The sequence below is a fragment of the Papaver somniferum genome, chromosome 4 (assembly GCF_003573695.1).
Source record: "Papaver somniferum cultivar HN1 chromosome 4, ASM357369v1, whole genome shotgun sequence".
NCBI lineage: Eukaryota > Viridiplantae > Streptophyta > Magnoliopsida > Ranunculales > Papaveraceae > Papaver > Papaver somniferum.
In genome coordinates, this window is record NC_039361.1 from 147786059 (window position 1) to 147804883 (window position 18825).

Below are 18825 nucleotides of genomic sequence, written 5' to 3' on the forward strand. Positions count from 1 at the left end.
TGTTGTTGAACAAAGCCTTCATACACTGGTGGTACATTGAAGGAACAACCTTATTGTCATGAATTCAGGGTCTTCTCGATCACATGAAACTTGACAGTGGATCGAATTAGACCCACTTTCAAATCCGCATAGACATACCTGTATGTGTGACTCTAGCTTCCTTCAAAACCCGTCATCAATATGGGATGATGAACGATCTTGCTTTGTGGAACTTTGGCTTCCTTGAGAGTCTTCATAGTGATAAGATTCGTGGAAGCACCTGTGTCGATGAGAACTCTCCTGAATTCAGAGTCCTTAATGGAAGCAGTTACGAAAAGGGCTCGGTTATGCCCTTCCTCCACCATTCGGTCTTCCTCAGTGAAGGTGATGTTGTTGATCGAAATTTCAGATACCATGGGCAATTTTTCAACCACCGGAGATGATGGAACTATTCACACGTCAGATGATATTTTGTTGAGTGCGGCAAACGTGTCCGTGCGCTGATCTCTGGAGAAATGCAGCAGTGCACATAGATTCTCGATCAAATGTGTGACTTCTTGTTCAACTGGCCTTTCATATGTGGTGAAGATGTTGGCTCGAGGATGATCATCGGTCGAGGGATTAGCCGTCAACGTTGGAGTTTCTTGAGCAGGAGCGCCACTCAAGTCTGATGTTAGTCTGACGAGGAAATTCAATATGTTACTCAACGTCTCTTTCATCAGGTCCATGTTCCTTGTATGAATCTCCTGTACTCGTGCCAGTTCGATCAAGGTCGGGATTTCCGCGTCGGCTGTTCCATTGGAAGGAGTGTTGGAATGAGGAACATTCTCATTCGAAAGATTCTGACTGGAAATCGAAGTAGTTAAGTTAGACCTAAGACCAACCATTTTGTAAAAATGAGAGATTGTAACCGAGAGATTAATCTCCCACTGTGGTCACCAATCTGTGGATGGGGAAAAACGGGCCGCCAAAGTGAAGAGTTGAGCGTGCTGTCGAGACTCCTCAGCCGGGAAAAATGTTAATCCTCACACAGATGCACCTCTGCAAAGGGGGTTCTTAGGTTCGGGAAATCAATCTGTATGACTCCGGCCTAAACCAAGTCAATGGCCGTTCCAGAGTCAATTCGGTCGCAAAGAGGGAGATGAGTTGATCTGTAGGAGGGAAGCTGAGAATTGTGTGAGATCAATGATGATCAAGGATTGTGGATGTGTTGAAGGTTTCTGCAATAATGGTGAACTGCTGAAGTTGAGTTCTGTGAATAAGTTTTTTATCGAGTTGTTGACGAATGATGATCGATGATGTCTGATGATCCTCCATTGTCCTCGATTTAGACTTATTTATATTGCAAGAATGATGAACACCTTGATCCCTGTAAGTGTGACGGTTTATTGAGTGAAAGAGTGGGAAAGTGGGAGATCGTGTTAAAGTCAGTTCCATGTCGTGTAGAGACTTGACTGATCGTGCACCCACTACTTTGCTAACTCCTTCAACCGTTTGCACCACTTACTCACACTTCTCGTCGTGGATGTATCCAAGTGCCGTAGGCCGCCATACCAAAAACCCTAAGTGATATCCCCCCATTTGTGACGTGATTGATGTCTCACGAATCGTGAAGTATGCAAGGAAGACATGTTTTAATTAGTCAGTTGTTGACTGTTTAGACAATGAGTCTAGATTTTGTTGAATTGAGCATGAATGACGGATTGCTCAGTGGAACATTCGAGTAACTGAGCAAGTATTTCTCGACGAATTACTGGTATATTGATAGTTGGGCAATTGAGCAAGTATTGCTCAATTCGGCGAATTACTGAATATCGATAGTCGGATCAATATTCGAGAAATTGAGCAAGTATTGCTCAATCCAACGGATTACTGATAAATTACTGAATATTGATAGTTGGATCAATATTCGGGCAATTGAGCAAGTATTGCTCGATTCGGCGAATTATTTACTGGTGACGTGACCCAATAAAATATTAATTAAAATATTGGTAGATTACCGAATATTATATAATTAATTTAGATGTTGATTGCTGGATCAACATAATTTAATGTTTGAACTTGCGCAGAATGCTGATTTCGTGAGCGTTTGTTCGAAACTCTAAATTTTGATCAATCCTTCATCGATTGGCAAATTGCTGAAAATTGATCATGAGTGAAGAGGGACGACCGCATGGGATGATGGGCGTCCATGTGGTGCCCAGTTCTCGAGTGAGCATGCACCAGGGTTCTCGGTTTTGAGAGTTGGTGAAAGAATGATGATTAAATGCCGGTTTCATCATTTTCTGAAATATTGTTGGGTTCAACATTAGGTGATAAAACCTAGGTATGATAGATGGGGGACCTACCAAGAGGACATGGGACCGGAGCTTTGTGGTCACGTGACCAATGTTGGCCATTTGAAGAATCCTCCAGTTGGTTGGAGAGAGTTTGGGCCTAGTGTGAGCAATTGAGCAAATTAGGTCAGAATTATGAAAATGTGGACCTGCTTTGTGCAAGCCATAGGAATGACTCTGGTCGGTCATGAAGGCATGCACGTGATGCCTTGGTGTTCGTGTCTCTGTACTGAGAGTTTCAATATTTTCTGATGCGCGTTCGAGCAACATTGTGAATTTTCAAAAGAGTTTCATCTTGGCTGAAATTGGAATGAACATGTATGCTCAATTCATCAATATTTTGAAAATATTTAAATAAAAGTGTTTTAATATTTAAAAATTGCCGTGAGAGGTTAGCCAGTCGTGTGACCATGTTGGCTTTTAGTTTTCGTGATTTGAGCAATATATGAGAAAATATGAAGAAATCATGAATTTTGCTCAAACCCAGGGGTTTCATGAATTGAGGAAAATAATAATTATGAAAAGTTAGGGTTTGCAAGGTGTGGGACTGGCCACGTCTTGGGCATGGCCAGCCGGCTAGGTTGCCCGGTCCCGCACACCTTTCCCTATTTTATAATATTATTCTTCATGAATCCTTGAAGTTATGGAGAATCCATGAGTTTTGTTGAAACAAGGAAGTTTCATGAGTTGAGGGAAATAATAATTATGAAAAGTTAGGGTTTGCAAGGTGTGGGACCGGCCACGGCTTGGGCATGGACGGCCGGTTATATTGCCCGGTCCCGCACACCTTTCCCTAATTTTATATTATTTTCCATGAGTTCATCAAAATATGGAGAAACCGCGAGTTTTTCTCAAACAAGGAAAGTTGCTGGGATGAGGGAGTTTTCATGAGTTCATGAAAATGATAAAATAAGAAAAATAATGGGAGAGACATGGGCCCGGCCCATGGGCGCCTCCATTATTTTATTATTATTATTTGTTTATCTCTCCTGTTTTGTGTAGGATTCCTCGTTTTCCATATTTTTGAATACTCGTTTGTGCATCCGGATGCTCAGTCATGCATCATTGTTGAGTACACTTGCACATTTTATGGGGCTTACTTAGTGGTGGTCCAGATGCCCAGTTGCTGAGTATTTATTACTAATTTATGAAATTCAGTGGTGAATAATTCATGAAACTGAGTAATAAAGATGAGTAGTTTTTTATCATCAATTCATAGGATCATCCGTGGATTCGACCATGAATTCGGAATAATAAAATAGGTATTACCATTCCATGGGATCGTGGATTCTACCATGAAATCGGAGTAATAGAATAAGTGGTGATATTACCATTTCATAAGACCAGTCGTAGGTTTGACCATGAAATTGGAGTAATATCTATTACCATTTCATGAGATCAGCCGTGGATTCGATCATGAAATCGGAGTAATACATTTATCTATTACCATTTCGATCATGAAATAAGAGTAATGAGATAAGTTAGATTATCTTCTAGGAATTTAGTGGTGAATGTCACGGTAGAATTTAATCTCTTGCGTATAGTCAGTGAAACAACAAGTGTTGCCGAAGTATTGAAGACCTTATTGCTCTCAATCTTACGGAGAACCTCCTGGGTCTATACACGTCTCTCTACATATTCAGGGAACAATGAGTGTCACCGACGTCCTGAAGGCGTTACTGCTCTCAATCTTACGGAGAATCGCCCAATTGTTCTTCTATGTAGAGGGGGGTCTCTCTCATGTAGTCCGGGAATAGTGAGTGTCACCGACGTCCTGAAGGCGTTGTTTCTCTCAATCTTACGGAGAACCTCCCAATTATGTTATTCTACATAGAGGGCATGATGAAATGCGAGGTATCGAATGCTCAGCTAGTAGAGGCCTTCCGAAATGCATATTCATCATGGCTTCGTAAAATATGAATCGTCACATGCCTGAAACCCGTGTCAGAAACATGTATCATGATTTTACGGTTTTGTCCTTTGTTGAAAATCCACCATCTACAATAAGGAGAACCTCAAGCAACTGGGATCTTTGAATCCCTAGAACTATTATTGTGTGTCATAGTTTTAAACTATACTCGTCGTCTCCTTTAAACCTTTTTAGGTTTAACGACTAAAAAAACTTCACCTAGGGATTCGTGAAGCCAGGTCCAACTATCTTTATCTTGATGGTTCGTGTATCCTGATCTTGTTTTAATTGTTGAGCCTTGCTCCAACAAACAAGATAGATAGAAATCACAAAGTTTCTTCGTCTCGGACTTTGTGATTCCACAAGTATCTACTTGTGAGGTGAATAATAATCGAGGTTGTTCTTCGGGAGTCATAAGATCGGATTTTGAGGTTTGCTAGACTTTGTCTATTGCAATCGATTTCCTGCCTCACCTTGATCTTTGATCAGAACGGAAATCACATATAGGCTTATCTGTGGGAGGAATATTGGTTTAAAGTCTTCAATTGAGTTGAAGCAACTCTTAGGATGTAAAGGACGTCAGCTAAGGGAATCAATTGCGATGAGTCCTGCTGGGATTCAAGAGGCGTAAGGAGCGTGACTGTAACTGAATCGTTGTGACAGTAGGTTCGGTCTCAACTACATTCTAATCCGAAGTTTTGATAGTTGGCTAGAGTCTGTAGCGGCTTAATACAGTTTGGTGTTCAAATCTGGACTAGGTCTCGGGGTTTTTCTGCATTTGCGGTTTTCTCGTTAACAAAATTTCTGGTGTCTGTGTTATTTATTTTCCGTGTTATATTGTTTTATTTTTATAGTTGAAATATCACAGGTTGTACGTGAAATCAATTCATGTAGAAACAATTGTTGGATACGACTTGATCGATTCTCGGATATTGATATTTGGAATCGTCCAAGTACTCTCATGGAATAATCAGGTTCATGGACTTGTGTCTGTTTACATTCTGATTATGAGAGAAAGAGATTTAAGATCTTCATATAATACCTCATTGAGATTCATTAAGTTGAACTCTCGGAATTGTATTTGAGTTTAGTCCATACAGGTTGTGTAAGAAAAAGTTGGTGGTGTATTTTGGTACCCCCCGTATTTTCAGGAACTACAATGTGTGATATTTTTACGATGACGGTATGTATTCTTAATTTTGTATAGGTTTCTCAAATTATGTACAACTATTTATTGAAGGATGTGAATTTTGATATGAAAATAGGTCGGGAGAGCTAAATGGATGTCAAGGGGCCTGGCCCGTAATATTTTGGAGGTTTTATATTTGGATTGCGATCAACAAAAAACAATGTTGTTGAGGCTTCAAGAGTTACATAATCCTACGAAGGATGAACTTTATACTTACGACGAGGATGATTGGATGAGTAGTTCCAAGACGCCCCAGAGTTCTTCATCATCTTCTGAGGATGTTCAACAGAATGTCGGTCGTAGTGGGTGAGTGGTTTTTGTACTTTTTAAGTGTTTTCATCTTTTATCATGCAAGACTTTGTTTTAGTATGTTTGATTTGGTTATGGATTTGGGTGGATTTCATTCGTTTTTAGTAATGGGATATTAATTTACCTTGAATGAATGGATTCTAGTGTTTAATTTATCTGATTCTTGTTTAAGGATAACGGAAAGAAAATCAGAGGATGTCAATCCATGGTGAGTTACGACTAGGTTAACCCTCTATATAACCTGGCTGTAAATCTGAAACGGCTGAGAATGGCCGGTGTGACAAGGAATTACGGTTGGTTTTAATGGACGTAAATATTCCAAAAGAATTTACTTGGATTTACGGATATAATTCGCAGCCGTAAATATGAGAAAATTCTAAATTACGGCCAGGTTGGTAGCCGTAAATTTGGGAAAATCTCGTTTTCTGGGTCACTTTTATAATTATGACTAGGTCTAGTCGGCATAAAACCTAGCCGTAAGTACATGTAAATAACCAATATTTATGGTTCAGGATAAATATAATAAGACCAAATTAGATTGTTCATTTATAGTGAGTGATTCAAAATACATAAGTTCACTTACAATCACCACCCTTCATTTTTTTTAATCATTTTAATCACCACCCTTCAGAAAACATTATTATCGTATTATCACAACCTTCACGCCACATTTACTATCCTCATCGGACGTCATTAGTACACACGAGGCTTCCCTCGACAATTGTAATCCTTTCCCCAATTCAAATCTTTCCTCGAAACTATTACACCAACCCTTGGGTATTTCACCATCCCATCGTCTCACATCCTTAATGGAGGTAATGGGCAATATTCTTTCAATTGGATGCCGATAAAATGGTTCATCAACACAAACCCCATGATGACTCTCCTTGATGCTTCTTCTTCGGTTAAAATACGTCTTGCTGGTGTGTATATAATATTATGTCCATAGGAGATGCAATGAATAACACAATGGAATGAGTTGCCGAGTAGATAGCCATATATTGGCATTCTCATCTAACATTCACTTGTCAATCTATTATTTCCCCTTAAACGTCGTTCAAATTCTTGGAACTTCTCATTTAGCACCTGCTCCATTTCTTCTCTTTCACATCTCATCATTGGCTTGTAAAAATCGGGGAAACCACGTAGTTCAAGCAAACACTTTTCTCTTACATAAGTAATTTGGTCTACACCCCAATATTTTTCCGTATCAAAAGATCCAAGTTGATCTACGAACACATGGTAACCACAATTTACGTCGCCCTCAACATCGTCGGTGGATGTAACATAATCATAAATAAAATGAGGTAAAAAGTGCATGTAGTTTTTATATCATGTATGTAGTTCGAATATAATTACATTCCTCATTTATAGGGGGTGATTTCATCGGACCTACTTCCATATAAATTGTCTCTTTATCACCACAAACAACTCTTTGTGCAGTGATTTGCGACGGTTCGATCACCGATACTTTTCCTTTAACATCATTACCTCGGCTTCTTTCTAATTGCTTAATACCAACTCCACTACCAACTTTTCTTTGGAATCCATTACCTTCTTTTGTTGTTGAACATTCTTGGGATAAAACAATCGGATCTTTAATTTTGACTCCACGAGAAACTTTTCTTATTTAACCTTTTTTGCATGGAACAATCGTCTTCTTGGGCCTTTTACCTTCACTTCACTATATTGGCTTGGTCCGCCTTCTTCCATTTCTTTTTGTTTGCGTTTGTTTGTATCCTTACCTTTCCTCTTAACATCCTCCTCTTTTTACAACTCTTTCAACTTCTCAAAATCCGAAAGATCTATTTGACTTGAAGGCACCAATTGTGGACCCTCTTGAACCTTTCTCTTCGCCTCTACGCTCTATTGTTTCTTTTTGAATTTTTTTAGAAGGCCTATCCTTTCCCATCCCCTTTGTTGGTTTAATAATATCTTCTCTAGTGAAAAGACGGTTGAATTTCCGCAACTCATACAACCAAAGTTGTCTTTGCTTCGGTAGTAAAGAAGCACACTTTTCAAAAAGTTCCTTGTGTACATCGGTATCGGAAAACACATCCATGAGACCTTGATTGGGTAATGGATCGTTGAATGATAGTTTCCTACAAAATAGATTTATATCTTCGATCAGCATCATCTTTGAGGGAGGCCCAAAGCCGACATGTTGGGACAACTACATCTCGTTCCTGGGGGATATATTGCCTTCTCCCAAGCCTCCACTTCCTTTATAATTTAAGGATTTCCCATTAGAAAATGTATAAACTAATTCCCCGAAGCCAAGGGGTCGTCTCCTTTCAAAATCCCATTTAATCTTATCGAGATCACGCATGAAATACTCGACCATAGCTTCAAAAACAACAACAAATCTACCATCACACTCATTTAGCTTACTTTTGAACCGATAGTAAGACGACTCCACCGTGCTTGTGGCTTGGTTTTCATAATGTCTATATTGGTTTATCCAAGCACTAATGAACTGTTTTTGTGGGGATCCAACAATTCATTCTCAAGTACACTATAACATTCGGGTAGGTAGCCAATTTTTCCAATACAAAATGGTCATTACGAAAAAATGTTTCTTCCGTGAGCGACCATATTAAGGCTTACCGATCCAATTGAAAGTATGCCCATTTCACTGTGGCTACTTTGTCATTGATCTCAAACTTCTTTTTCTCTTCTTTCTGTTTCTCCAATGGTAGTTTTTTTAATCCTCTCCATTTCGGTTTTCCTTGATGGCATAATAACCCTCTTGCAATTACTTTGTACATTGTTCCATATATGGAACGTGCAAAGATGATGTTGTGCGTCGTAAAAAACACGTGGTACGACCCACATCAATGCTTGCTCCATATTCGTGATCAACACCTTAGGACTATAACCTTCTTGATACAATAACTTGACCTTTTGCAATGCCCACATATAACTCTCGTCTTTCAAGAAACAAAACGCAATGGTAAATGTCAACTTGGTAGATGTTTTCCCAACATAGTTCAGTATCAGCATGTTGTACTTGTTCGTTTTACACATGCAATCCATAAAGATAATTTGATGAAAGAATCTTTCCAATTGTACACATTACGGATTCACGATGAAAAGATATTCCACTTCGTTTTCTTCATTCGATGGGCGGTAAATTACTTTGCCTCCTCAAACAAAAACAATAATTGTTGCATAAGCACTTTCTCTTTCCACGTCTCATTTCTAAATTTTTCTCTTTCATTATGATAACTCTAGGCGTCTTTACTCATGAATTACACTTTCTTCTTTGTGTTATATTTAAATTGAAGCGTAAAAGGGCATCCACACTGCGTCATATTATAAGCTCCCTTCTTCCTCGTTCTTTTTGGTTTATACTTATTACCCCTTTTCCAATGGTTCTCATACTTTACAATACACTCGCAAAACCATTCGAAAGTTTGTGTCTCTAACTTGTTTATTCTGGACTATTATGCACATAGTTTTCATCCCTTGTGATCGAGCCCACTTCTTTGCATCGTCTTAATCTTTCCACTCATAGTTATTCGCATAGTGAGCACTCGTATCCTTCGAAACTTGCACAGGTAGGGGTTGGTCTTCCATAACCACCGGCCAGTCTTCAATCGGAATGTACAACACAACCTATAATAAAATGAAAAATATCACATCATTTGTCAAACGAAAATATAAAAACGCAGAAAAACGGCAGGGTCTACAAGGGAATCCCAGCCGTCCTAAGGTCTGCGGGTGGGTCGACAATGAAAATTCAAACCGTAAAAAAAATTACTACCAGTAGTTTCAGGCCGTAAGTTGACTTGTTACCTGAGAATGTTTGGATGGTTCATCTAACGACCTAGAAAGCAAGTCGTGAAATAAAACCGACCGGTAACCAAGCTGTGGAGAGTATATATGGATGGATATCTCAACCGACCCCGATAACATTAAATAACATTTAATATTACGTCCAGGAAATCCCGCCGCCGCCGATATCATTAAATAGTATTTAATATCCTAGCCATAAGTTGTTGTTTACGGCCAGGAAGTTTTACCGTTCCAGTCATCTTATTTAACGGCTGGGACATCAAGAAAGAGCCGTTAATCTTAGTTACATCCAGGAGTTCATGGTTTCCCAGCCGTGATTTGACCTGGCGGCTAGAAACCTAGTGTTTTCGCAATGAAAAAATCGAAACTTCTCGCAACTCTGACCTTGAAATCTGAAACTGGAGTTAGACTAGAGGTATACCTTGTTATCTTTAGCATTTGTTTGTTCGATTTCTTTTTCTTATTGGGTTGGTCCTTCGAAATCATAATAAGGTTCATAACGGTTATGTTGAGTTTGAGAAAAAATTCATGATTTTCTGAAAAATCAACAAAGAATTGATCGCTGTTGATGGCTAATAATATGTTACCATATTCCGAAGATGGGGATTCACCTACATCAAAAGTCTTATTTGAATCACTCATTTTCAAAATTTTCCCCAATTTTTTTTTCTCATCTTCTTCTTCTACTACTTCTCCCTTTCAAATTTTTATTTATTTTGATTTTCATGTCAAACACTTAACTTAAAAAAATGTGTTAGTCTTAATTAAATCAGTAATTATGATTAGTGATCATAATCACGTCTATTATCTCTAATTTAATGGGACGCATATTGGTCATTATGTAAAATATTTGGATAGGGGATGTTGGCTATTACTATTTCATGATCCTATGCAGCCCCAAAAAAACTCATCCATTTACAGCCCCAATAATAAGATTTTTTTAGGTGTCCACATAGGATGTCCCCATACACCATCAGATATGTACTTAGTTTTAACAAAATTAAGTTCCTATTTTTCCTCATCTAAAGAATAGCCTCCTTCATGATCCACCGTTCGAAAAAAAAAAAGTTGAAAAATATGGTCACAATTTATAATGGGGTGACGGTATTATTCGGGAGTGATACCATTTCTTACAGAGTAAATAAATATTAACAAATCCTGACAGTCAAAACGCTCAATTAGTAGCACGGCGTTAATGGTGATATTCCTCTTTATAAATCATGAATACAATAAATAAAATAACGGCTAAAAAAACAAATAACAAATTTACAAGACGCTTCAGCAAACTAAGATGGGTCACATCTTTAAACTATGTGACCCGACGAGATTGTAGTTGCACCGGATGTTCGGCTATCAGTTCATAACTCACTTTCCTCTTGTTTTTACATGGTTCAATGTCTTTGACCAAAGTCAGATTCCCTGATTTGTTTGCTTTCTTCGTATCATATCATATGATTCTTAATTAATTGACGTACAGGGAGAAAGTATTGCAAGATGGGCATTAGAAAAGATGCAATAACAATATAACATGTACAGTGAAAAACAGAGAGGTACAGTTAAGTTGAACTCCATAAGCCATTGCCAAAGATCTGGATTTTCCTTTTACGATCATACGTTTTTTATTCAAGATCAAAAATATCAACTAGTTTAGAGCGGGTCCTGTGATTCCGGTGGTTCAAACTTCAAAACGAATTAGAGAATCTTTGTGGCCTACTTGTAAAACCAGAATTTCATGATGGGGGTGGGAGTTTTTTTTAGTTACCTATGATTTTTTTATTTTTTACTTTTTTTTTAGTCAAGGGCTTTCCAAATGGCTAATGATCCCTCTCAATTATTGGGATGAGCCAAACAGGAGGAACAGACCAGTACATAGAGGAATTGTTCTTCTTTGCCCATAGAGCAAGCTCATGAGCTACAGAGTTGCAAATACGCGGTTGAAAGATAAAAACACAAGCAACTAACTTAGAAGAGAAAAATTGAATGTCTTTGAAAATTGCATCCGTACGCAAGTCTCCATCAAACTTGTCAGCAGAAAATTGGTCAATGAGAGATTTCGCATCACTTTCAACTATGATGTGAGTGAACTGCTGCTCCAAGGCTTTCTTTAGAACTGCCCAGATGGCTCTGGCTTCAGCTTCTTCGGCAGAGTGAACTTCAAACACTAAGGAGGCACAAAAGGTAGCTTTCTTTGCAAAATCACGCATCACATACCCTGCACCATTTTCTCCAGATATCACATTAAAGGCACCATCAGTATTACATTTAATCCAACCAAGACAGGGGGGCATCCATTTATCACAAACACCAACAGACAACATAGGGGAGACACTGATACTAGGTTTCCTAGTAAGGAGCATAACTCTAGCTCTGGATAGGACAATGATATGGTTCTCAGACAAATTTTGAAAAATAAAATTGTTTCTGCTGGTCCAGATGGACCACAGGATAGCAACAAACAGGCTTTGAGCCTCATCAGAAAGTTTAGAAACAACATCAGTTAGCCAAAAAATGAGCCAATCAATGAAGGATTTATTTTGGAAAAACTGGGTGTTGATGTTGTAATCAGAAATAAACCAAACCCTGCTAGCAAAGGGACAAAGGACCAAAGCATGCATAATGGATTCATGAGGATCGGAACACCTGGGGCAATCCACAGTCTGCATAGGCATTCTAGTATGCAAAATAGTTCTAGAAGGCATGGCATCTCTAGCTGCTTTCCATAAAAAAACTTGAATCCTATATGGGATTCTAACTTTCCAGATACACATCCAAAGATTTTTACAGGGAGATGGCCTAAGGCCTCTAAGTCACATATAGGTAGATTTAGAGGTAAATTTTCCATTCTTTGAAAGATCCCAAGCCCTCCTATCAGGAGTGCAAAGCTGGCTCAAGGGAATGGTAACAATCTTCTGAACAGAAGCATTGTCGAAGTGGGTATTGAGTCTAGAAACATCCCAATTTCTAGTAATAGGATTAATAAAATAAGACATTTTAACATTAGGGTCAGGTGGGACTAGGAGATTTGGTGTAGCTGAATCCAAAGAAGGAATCCATTTATCACACCAAGGATCAATAAATTTTCCATCCCCCACAATCCAAGAAATAAAAGGCTTAATCAGTTCTTTTATGGCATGCAAGCACCTCCAGGTCCAAGAGCACTTTCCAGTGCACTTAACATTCAAGAAATCAGTTCTTGGGAAATACTTGGCCTTGAGAACAGTAGCTAACAAGCAATCAGGATTTTCAATAATTCTCCAAGCATTTATAGATAGCATGGCTAGGTTGTTTAGTTCAGCCTTTCTAAAACCCAAACCTCCTTCTGCTTTTGGGGAGCAAAGAATGTCCCAACCAAGCAGATGCAATTTTCTATCTTTTGGGTCTAAAGTTTCACCCCACCAGAACTTATAGAGATGGGAATCCATCTGTTTACAGAGGTGTTTAGGAATAAGAACGGTACTCATTTGGAAAAGAGGAATAGCCTGGCCAATGTGCTTAATAAAGGTAGTTCTTGCAGCTTGGGATAAGAGCTTATGAAGCCAGATTGTGATTCTGGCATCCACAGCCTGAAGAATTCCCATGTGAGTTTGGATTTTAGAAGCTTGAAAAACAGTAGGGGTTCCAAGATATTTCTCTCCCAGATCCCTGCTTTGAATGTCTAAAATATTGGCCAAAAGAGCTTTCCTATGTTCAGGGATTTTCCTACTAAACAAGATACCAGATTTTTCAAAGTTTATTTATTTCCCAGAAGCCAAACAATATTTCTGAATGTAGTCTTTTATGACAAGAAAATTCTGGGCAGTGGATTTAGAAAACAAAAAAGAACCATTAGCAAACAAAAGATGTGTCATTTCAGGGGCATCTTTACAGACCTTAGTACCTTATACAATACCCTTTTTCTGGAGACTATCAATGTAAGAGGATAGAGCTTCATCGCATATAATGTGGAGGTGAGGAGAAAGAGGGTCACCTTGTCTTAGACCTGTTTCTGGTTTAAAGAAACCAGTAGGGCTACCATTGAGGAGGACAGAGTAGGAAACAATAGAGACACATTGATTTATAAACTTCACCCAGTGGTGAGAAAGACCCATTTTAGTCAGAACTTTCTCTAAGAAATTCCATTCAAGCTTATCGTAAGCCTTGGACATATCAAGTTTGATGGATGCTATACCTTCAGTTTTGTCATTGTGATTGACAACATATATGGATTCATTTTCTAGGAGAATATTATCTGAAATACTCCTCTTTGGTATGAAGGCAATTTGATTTTGGGATATTATAGTGTTCACAAAAGGTTTAAGTTTATTAGTAAGAGTTTTAGAGAGAATTTTGTAAATGAAATTGCAGAGCCCAATGGGTCTTTACTGAGACACAAGTTCAGCTAAGGGGACTTTAGGGATAAGAGCAATATTAGTATGGTTAAAAACCTTAGCAATATTCCCAGTTCTAAAGCAGGTTTGAGTCATGTCAATGACAGCTTCCCCCACAATGTCCCAGTGTTTTTGATAAAAAAAAGGCCAGTAAAACCATCAGGTCCTGGAGTCTTTTTTCCTCCCATTTGAAAAACTGCATTCTTAATCTCCTATGGGGAGAGAGGAAAATTTAGAGAAGCATTATCCTCATCAGAGAATTTTATGGGGAGGTCTGCCAGGATTTCCTCCTGAAATTGCTGAGGATGGGAGGAATAAAGGGTTTTGAAATAATCTATGAAAGAAGTTCCAATACTATCTCTATCAATTAGAATAGTATCTTGGGAATTCTTTATCCAGCTAATAGCATTCCTTTTCCTCCTATAGAGAGTGACTCTATGGAAATAGGGTGAATTTCTGTCACCTTCCATAAGCCAAACCTCCCTGGATTTATCTTTCCAATACAATTCTTCTAAACTGTAGAGATACTCAAGTCTAGCTTTAAGTCCGGAGGTGGTATTGGTGTCAGAGGGATTGGAGACTTGGATCTCAGCTAAGTCTTTTCTAATGGTAGATATATTAGTTTGAATATTACCAAAAGAAGATTTATTCCAATTCCTTAGGCCTTTCTTGGTGTTTAACAACTTGGCTTTGAGTTTATAGGATGGGGAACCCACCATATTGACAGACCAAGAGTTGGAAATAATGTCCTTACAGGTGGGATCCTCAATCCACATAGCCATGAAATGAAAAGGTCTAGGCATACAAATATCCTCATAGTTAAATCCTATATGCATGGGGCAATGATCAGAAGAATCCCTAAGAAGGTTATTAACACAAAATTTAGGGAAAAGATCTTCAACAATTTGGTTTATAAAGCATCTATCTAACCTTTCAAGAATTAAGTCAGGGCCTTGTTGCATATTAGACCAAGTGAATCTAGGGCCAGAAAAGCCAGGATCATGCAGGTTAAAAACAGAACAGAAATTTCTTAGATGTTCAAAATCAGAATCATTAACTTCAAGGACCCCATTTTTATCGTTAGTTCCTAGAAGGGTGTTAAAGTCTCCTATGAAGAAAACATGGTCATCTATGGGAGCATTAGGTTGTAAGCACTGTTGTTCCCAAAAAACAGGTTTTAGACTACCATTAGGTTCCCCATAAACAAAGTGAATGTGACAGTTTTTTGAGTGGATGATGTCAGTTGAAGTAACATAGATGCCCCTCAAGCTGGATGAGATAACATTCAGGTGAATTTCCTTTTTCCAAGCCAAAACAAGAACACCACTTCTACCCGCACTAGGGACATTGAAAGTGCAAGGAAAGCCCATATTTTTTAGTTTCCTAACCGCCATATCTTTACCCATTTTTGTCTCAGAGAGAAAGATGATATCAGGGTTAACATTCCTACATGGCAAACTAAGTTCTTTGTTTACAGATTTTTTTCCCAAGCCTCTAATATTCCAAGCAACTACGTTGATGTTGTTAACAGGAAATTGGTTTATAGTAGTATTGGTATTATCAGATAAAGGGTTTGAGGGGATTGAGTTTACCTGGGTGGTAGAATCAGATCTACCACCAAGATAAGTACTGGTACCATTACCACTCTGAGAAGTATGTTGGGAGGAATCGAGACTAGAACTAGCAGCATTGGGAGGAGAATTGTTGCAGACACCATTGTTGCTTGGGGAGTTGTCAGTAGGTACGTTATAGCTCCCAAAAGAGTTAAATACTGGTTAGGTATTGAGAGAACATGTATAAAGGTCGATGGCTGGTAAATCCCCCAATTTGGTAATTGGGGGACACAGTTGAGCATAATCAGGTTCAGTAGAGGTTTGTTCTTCAGGGATAACCACTATGCTAGCCAAATTAGAATTAGGTCTGGTACGTTTCTTTAAATCAGCCCCGGGGTTAATTTTTCTTTTGAGATTTGCTAGAGCATCTTGTTCAGCTGAGTTAATTGTTCCTCTAGTGATGATTGGATTGGTATTTGGGATAACAGCAGTTTTGAACCTTCTTGATGAGTTTGTAGTACGAATCGGATTATTAGGGGTTGACTCAGAGCCCGAAATAGAGGCATCCACAGTAACATTTTGAGTGGTAACTTGCTTGAGAACAATTGGCAAGCCATTCTACAAACGGGTCAAGTGTTGCTGAACATGACCAACATAAAAAATCTTCAGGATGGTGGATCTGTTAACAAAAGGACCCATCTGAAAAGTGTTAGATAAGATCTTATGAATAGTATTTTCCATTCTTTGATCGATAGCTTCTGCTTTTCCTTTGTTGCACACTTCAATTGTAGATGATTCAATTTGTGTTTCTGGTATTATCTTAGTTTGTTACATGATAGTATCGGTGATGGCAGCAGAGGAAGCGTCAACTTGCTTGATTGCAGAAGGCATCATTAGCTTTGAAACAGTTTGGAGAACATACTTACTGCAGGAAGCATCAAGTTCTTTGATCTTTTTCTGCTTCAATTTCCAAGCAGGAAAATTTTGGTCTTTATCATCAAGGATACGACAGGAGGTACAGAAATACCTTGGAACTATGATATGACGACATTCAATCAGGAAAGGTTCATTTCTACCACTTGTAAAGAAAGGAATGCCTGTTGGTAAGGCTTTCTGCACTGGTATTCTAATGCACACCTTAACATTCTTCTTAAGAGGATGTTTACCAAAAGGATTTTGAGCTTCAATTAGTTCCCCCATACTGAGAGTGAGTTTCTGCGGATCCTCAAATTATGTGCATTCATTTGGGATATTGCACAAAATGAACCACATGATTTCTTCATCAAACAAGAGTTGATGGTTTGCAGGCCATCCATTACTCGGTACCACTTTCAACACCATTAGATAACCGCAGACAAACCATGGTTTTTGGGAATTGATTCTGTTGAAATCCTTTTCAGATAAGTAACGGATAAGAACTTTGTTTCACTGACCATTAAAGGTGGTAATGGTTGGATGTTGAGCTAAAGGCCAGTTATTGCAGATATAAAACCTGATTGAAGATGTTGTAATCAAGGTTTCACAACAAATATATCCTTCCATGCACCATTTCCAGTTACTATCAGCTTCAGCTAGAACAACTTTTTTGTCGATAAAAACTGGCTTAGCAAGTGTAGATGGTAAAGTTAGTTTCTCAGCCATTTGAGTATAAAGGGTTTGAATCTCTTGGTTCAAGTTTTGAGAGTTCACATATGAGTTTGGAGGTTCCGTAATGTAAGAGAATTGGATATATATGAATATGGATTGATGAAAGTCAGTATTCCAAGTAACTAATATAAAATACAGTTGTAGAGAAAAGAATTTCTTGTTGGTACTATGTTGATACTGATTACAGATAATGTGGATGAAGGAGAGACAGGGGGGTTTGTTTGTTTATGGATTTGAACCTTAAAAAAGGAATGAGGAAATTGTTGACTATGAACTGGAAAGATTTCAGGAGAAATTTGGTGTAAGGTAGTTGTTGTTGTACTGCAAAACTTGCTTTTGGGGATAGAGTTATCATATGGAATGTCACTTTCGTATCCTTGCTTTAAGGGTACTATCGGATTTAGGGTATTCACGTGAGTATCATGGAAAGAAAACCATGTATGGACAAACCCAATAATACATTTTTGGGTTTCCTGAGCTAGTTTATGTTGGTAATGTATGACGTAGTTTGAGGTTGTTGGGTATTTATTGGGTTTGTCTTTTCTCTGGTAGATATTTTTGTAGTGGTACAAACCGCCAAACGTGATAATGGCAGTAGAAATATAGAAATAGAAGTAAGGAAATAAATGAAGGGAAAATATTTGGTGTTGATGATGGTTTAGAGAGTATTGTTATGATTCAATGGGTAACATAGGTTTGGTTTAGTTGCTAGTAACCCATCTGGAAGACATGCCCCAGACCGCAATGGTGCCTCTCAACTGGTGTTGCATTCTTCTAGTTTGCATAAAGCTCAAAATTTTAATTAGACCCCAAAACACTTTGTAAGAGTTAGATGACCTACCAATACACCACTTAAAGGAAGTTCTGTGGGAAGTTATGGATAATGAAGAGGTTAGGTGTTAAAAATAGGGGTTTATAGGGTAATTATGAAGGGGAAGTTTGAAGGGGTACGCATGGATTTGAAGGGGCGTGAGTAACCAGGCGACGTGACTGATAACCAAAAGACATAAATGACAATTAATGAGAGCATTTTTTTCCTTTAAAAGAGTGGTTTTGGATGAGATTAGCATAGCCTTTAACAATTTTACCAGAAGAAGAAAAAGTTAGATATTGGTTCACCAAGGATGGCAAGTTCCAGTAACCCCCCTCCGTCCAATGTTGCCGCTTCTGATCAATACCTATCAGCCAAAACTCAAGGAATATCACTCCCCATGGATGATCTAATGAGGTTGAGAGATGAAATTCATAGTGAAATAAATAGGCGAGCAAATGAGGAGGCACGACGGTTGAGAGAGGAGGAGGAAAGTAAGAGAAGAGAAGAGGAGAGAATTGAGTCCCTGTATGTTGCACGGTTACCAAAACATTGAAAGATCTGATCGGAAAGATGAAGAGAGGGATGAGAAGCACCAGAAAGGGCCAAAGTATGGTAGCACCAGTGAGAGTGATTCCGATGCAGATTCTGGTGGTGATTTTGAGTATCCAATAGAAGAGGTGAACACCAGTGATGAAAGCTCAGATGCTGCTGAAAGAAAGAGGGTGGTGGAGAGGTATTTGGAAGGGAAACGACACAGACGGTTAGAGTGTGAATTAGCAAACCCCAAGATTTTTGCTCGAACCATGCAAGAGGGTGAACCTGGAGTTGAGGATATGCCTCTTGTGTGGATATATCCCAGAGCAGCTCCGACGGAAGATACCAGTGCATCTGAGAGGATTTTCCTGATGCTGCCGAGAATGATGA